Source organism: Dreissena polymorpha, chromosome 7 (genome assembly GCF_020536995.1).
Source record: "Dreissena polymorpha isolate Duluth1 chromosome 7, UMN_Dpol_1.0, whole genome shotgun sequence".
NCBI lineage: Eukaryota > Metazoa > Mollusca > Bivalvia > Myida > Dreissenidae > Dreissena > Dreissena polymorpha.
The window spans coordinates 104,376,265-104,382,162 of NC_068361.1; the positions used below are offsets into that span (position 1 = coordinate 104,376,265).

Consider the following 5,898-nt stretch of genomic DNA (forward strand, 5'->3'; position numbering starts at 1 on the left):
AGACAATGAAAAACATTATGTCTTACTCTCTACACAAAGAAAGAGCAAATAGCCATAATTCGTGTTGATACAAATCAATAATTTTCAAGATTGACGCGGCAGTTTATTTAGAAATCTGCACCGCAAATCACGTAAACATATATTAATCTTACATGCATTTTGTCACCTTTTATAATATTGACATTTTATAATACCAGTTCAATATATTTAAACATGGATACACATAAACACATAAAATACAGAGACAATTTTACGAATAAAAGGAAAACAAAGATTATGATATTTAAAAACAAACAAACATAGAAGTATATACATTTTAAATTAATATTGTTTTGTAAAGGGGTATATCTCTGCAGTGTTCATGAACGTATGTTTATGTATAACGCCTTCTAGTATAAGTTGGTAGCATAACATATTTATTTGTATATTGATGTAATAATTTGTGAACTTTTTGAAAATACGGCTCCTTATATTGATAAATTTCCTGACAAAAGAGACTATATCGTTAATTTCCACGAATATATTGGGTGGCATATCGACCAATTTGATTTCTTATCTGTAAAAGGGATAATGTTACCTCCGCAATACATGATGTAAATGTTTTTGGTATAAATCGTAATAACATTCATGGGCACACACAGGCTTTAGAAAACGAAACATATATAACACAGAGCTTTTATATTGTATTCTATACCAATCCTGTGTATACTTTTAATAATTATACTTTGGAATTGGCATGAAAACACGTTAAAATCTAAGGCATTTACGTTATCAAATACGTAAGAAAATGCCGTTATTGTTAAAAAAATCGTCTCGACATTGTAAACCGAATATATATTGCAATTCTGACTATCATGATTGGCATGTTAGTATACCGTTTTAAATAAAAGGAATCAGTATTTGATGACAATATTTTACAATTCTTCTATAACAATTTATAAAAAGAGGATCTCTACATAGATCGCCACAAATCGCTGGACTGAATGTAAATGTATTTTATATAACATTCAGTTTTCGTTTTCTTAAAACTTTCGGGTGATTTTTGTCTATGTAATTGGACTTTGTGTTTCCCCACAAATCACATTAATTATTTAAAATTCCTACCATGAACTCTTTCAGATGGTATTTTATTGTTACCTAATCAATCATTAATAGGTGCTATACAAACTCGAGGCGAGGTACAGTATCGACATCGTCTCGTCCAGTTCGCAATGATATCAATTTATATGACGATCATCTTGATTTTTTGTATATCCTTTTCAAGTTTTTTTTTCTAACCAGTTCAGTCATATATATATATATATATATATATAATATTTACACAAACATGTAGTCTGTTGGATAAATACTTAAGACAAATATGTTTCTATTCAAAATTTATAACGTCAATTTCTAGTCAAGTTTCATCCGTTTATGTAGCGTAAAACGATCAATAGTAATAATACCCGTCTGTGTAAAATAATGTGTTAACAATGCAAGTATTTGATAAATAAAACATAAGACACATAAAACTGTGCGGACTGCAAAGGCAAATCTGAGACGACACTTTACGCACATGCATTAAACCCCATTTTCACAGAGCACGGCTCATATGTATATGAATAGTCAAACATTTACATAGATCTTTGGAATCGTTATATAATATAACTTACTGATATTTATAAATTGAAAGTTATCACTTTGAAATCGTATTTCAATAGCATGTTTATCTTGATAAACACCATCGCCGGTAGCCAAATACGCTATGTTACTTGGTTGAGCACATTTTAGCGAACATCATCACACGTTTGATAATATCGTCCTGTGCTGTATTGAAGCTAATGAAAATGGTCAGACGTAAAACGAAAACTTCGAGAAACATACTGGATAAGGCGACTCAGTACTCTTCAGCCCAATGGAATAAATTAAAACGACATGTAAAAATAAAACAATTTAACGCAAAATTCTCACTTCCATTTTAACCATTTTAACGTTAAATCGATATAATAAACATTTTAAGAACCATTTTATAACACACAATTTTAATAAGTGTAATTAAGTAATCACAAAACGAAAAATAAATATGACACAATACTGAATGCAAAACGTTTAGTACAAATTTTAATATTTTATTATTGCATCGATATAATTAATATCACGGGCGTCAGTCTAAAACACAATTTTAGGATGGCAACCCACATTTTTCTCCTGAATATATTAATACATAATATTCCTGCATTGAAATTTCCCTTAAAGGATTCAAATCAAAACGCTTTGAATTATTGTTCATGATCAAATACCCCTGTGGTATTCGCATAAAGATTGTTATCCTGTCTGTCTGTTCAGTAATTTCATTTGGTTTATATAATAATTATACAATTGATGGACTGTACTTTTTCCGTTCATCTATCATTTCATCATCGAATTTAACTGGTTTGCCGAATTTTCGTAAGTAAACACAATAATGGTCTAGAAATCTTGCAAAAGATACGATCATGCAATGGAGTAGATTTGATTTTATAACATGATTACTTTGATAAATCTCGTAATCAAGAACTATCGTTAGCATATTTGTACAGCTTTGCCAGCATATTTATGTTTCTAGTCCACAGTCCATAATTATATACATATCGATTTCTGACGGAACAGGTAATCACGAAAAATTAAATCTTCCCTAGGAAGAATTCAAAATTCATAAGAAGATATAGTAGCGCGCGTGAAATGTAACGCGTATTTTGATTGGTTGTTAGCAGAACCCTGATTGGCTATAGCATTTGTAGGGACAATTAAATCGTACAAAGGAAGAATTCAAAATTCACAGGAAGAATTAAGATGACGCGGTTAAAGGGTCATTAGTCACGAATTCTTCCTTAGGAATATTTAATTATTCCAAAGGAAGATATAAATCTTCCTAAGTAAGATTCCAATCTTCCTTAGGAAGATTTATATCTTCCTAATGAAGAATTCATGACTTTAGATCCCCATGGTACGTCATAGTGTTCTCGACGGCCGGCTTGGTACTTACCATGCTAAAGAACAGACTAAATAGCGACTTAGTTGATGCAATTATTTTCATGAACACAAATCTTAGGTCAGTGCATCTAAGCGAATACGAATGAAATTAAACTGACTGTATTTAATGTTTGTAGATTGTATAGATCGTAGTATGCTTTTGTTTTAGTTTTACGAAGTATTTTTTTTTAAAAGAAATTACCTACTTTGCGGCTTTGATATTGTCTTATAAATAAAATATGTGAAATAAAGTAATCATATAAATGCGTTATATTGTTTGTAATTCTGTAAACAGTGCAAATTAACGTATTCACAGTGTTGTGCTGATGGCAACAGCCTATTGTAGTTTGCTTACAAAAGAATACGGATATCCGGATATATTCGGATAGCATATACGGTTATCCGGATACCGATTTCGGTTACGATTCCCATCCCTAAAATATACGAATCAGACGCATTGTGTTATATATTGATACAATTAATATATATTTATCACATACTTTCTTTCAATTTCATTAACACATTTTTGTAATAAAGACATTTATATTAATATCGCATCAACAATGAATCGCCCTTTCTTCAAACCTAATAGAGCGTTTGAAGTAATATTAAAGATTTTTAAGAATTGTTTATGCCAATACTATCAAGTGATGTATATGCTCATAGTATCAACTGTTGTAAAACACTTAGATAAGCTTATTACAAATGTAATATCCCTATAGTTAAGATAAGCATACAAGCAAGTTAATATATTGTTGTTAATTTTATAAGCAATTCCCGTTTATGTTTATAAATACTATTAACCTGCCCATTTTTACGGATACAATTCTTAGCTTACAATATAATTAAATAAGTAAAAGATATGCACATAATTCTTTTTCTTTGCATTGTTTAAATAATTTATTTAATAAACAGTCACTGCAATAAGTTTTACCGCGTTTCAAATCTCTTATACTATTTATGATCTCGTGTATGGTAAATGGCTGATCAAGTTCCGGGAAACGCGCATATGGCAAGTCAAAGTGATAACCGGATCAAACTGTGTCAGCCTCTTCGTTTTCACAGTCCGAAATGCCTCTGCTTATATTTTAGAAAACGTTCATGAATCCTCAAGGATCAATTTTCATTTTTAAGCTCCTTTTTACATATGTTTAAAACAAATGTAAATGTGAACCTAAATTTTCAGTATATCGTGGAAAATCGCGGACAAACCGATTTCAACCGTCTCCAAGATTTATTCATTGCTGATTGTTGACTTTAATTGACAGGTTACGAGATGTTATTTCATGGTATGCATATGACTCAACGAACACATAGCAATTAAAATACAGTCGTGATCCGTAATATCGTATTGTAAAAACTTCTTAACCTTGCTTACAAAAAATATCATTAAAGAATAGCTAAAAGTTGATTTTTACAAATGCACTTTATAATTTCTGCTATTGCTTACACTTGTGGTGGATTGTTGCAAGTAAGAGTTGGTTAACATTAATGAATATGGTAATTTGTACTTGTGTTTGTATTGTTGTGCGATCTCTCTATCGCGATTTGTTCCAGTTTTATTTCGTAAATAATCGTGCCTTGCATGAAAAATATACAACAATTATAAGTATATAAAAAAATACTGTATCTTGCCTGTGACCCATCTATGTAACTTAACGCCCAGACGAATAATACGTCTCTTCCTATCGTGTCACTCATCGAAGACTTGCAGGCCAATTGGTGAGATTTTTATACTCCTGTTGATTTTTGGTTTCATTGTGAATAATAAATGCGAGGTAAATAATTGTACAAACTAATTGGTGTTGTTTACAGAACTATCAAATGTTTAGCATAGTGGTTATCTTTCTTATATAGAAGTAATTTTGCAATTTAATACCAGCGTGATTAATTTTGTTAATCGGGTGGGGTTTTCCTGGTTCTTTTTGTACGTGCTGTTTTGTGCACACCGGTGTTTCTTTATGAATAGAACTATCTGCTGCTATCAATAGAGTCTTAATTCATGTAAAATTAACATTTGAAATAATAACTACAAAGGATCTAGTATTGACGCTTTTTGATAATAAGCAGTTCTGTTTCACTCGATTCCAAAGCATGGTAGATTACACGCATGCATCATTTTGACTCAAAAAGGTTTGTTACAAACAATCTCCACGACAAAGCACCGTATTGAGGAACAGTTTGAATTGCGCTTTTTAAAATTACCCACTATCAGACAAAGTTAAAAGCAGTGAATTTTTTCCAAAAATCTATAGGGTTTTAAGAACTAAGAGAGGTCAATATCAATTGGTGAATAGATTTGGACTTTTTTACTTACATGATTTTCATCATAAATCTTAATGTTCGTTTGTATTACCTGTGCATGCAAATTGAAACTTGAAACTTGATATATTTGATTCTAATGCGTTTGATTGACTAAAACCTGCTGTTTACAAATCCTGATAAAATACTATAGAACCCGGTAAATTCGGTTATGATAAAGAATAGTACTGACTTACAGATTAGAGCGCAATATATACGACATTCATGTGCTGATTGAACCAATTGTTCAAGTGGATGGGGAAAATCATGCCCGGTGATTGCTGCCTGGTAAGCAAACAGTGTTACGATTTGAGCCATTTGCGTTGTCATTAAACTGAATACACCAGGCCATAGAGACAACAAATCTTTATATGATGACATCTTCACTGTGTTCGTTGACCGTTTTCGACACATGTAGTGTTTGAACGACGCCAAAATATACAGTCGCTGTAAATCTGCCCCGATTGTCACCAAACGACAAGTTTATACAATCACCAGTATACAAACCACTACCGAGATTACTTCCCCACTTTAACAACCGCTTGAGTATTTACATGATTCCTATTTAAACAATACAGAAATGTGACATCGTATATAAGCGGTATA

At 31.4% G+C, this 5,898-nt stretch overlaps 1 protein-coding gene across 1 annotated transcript in view; it reads left to right on the top strand.

Annotated features, from left to right (window-relative positions):
- The window catches only part of LOC127840004 (sodium-coupled monocarboxylate transporter 1-like), a 639,226-nt gene that overhangs the window by 21,624 nt on the left and 611,704 nt on the right, over positions 1–5,898 (top strand). The gene's annotated exons all lie outside the window — the stretch shown is intronic.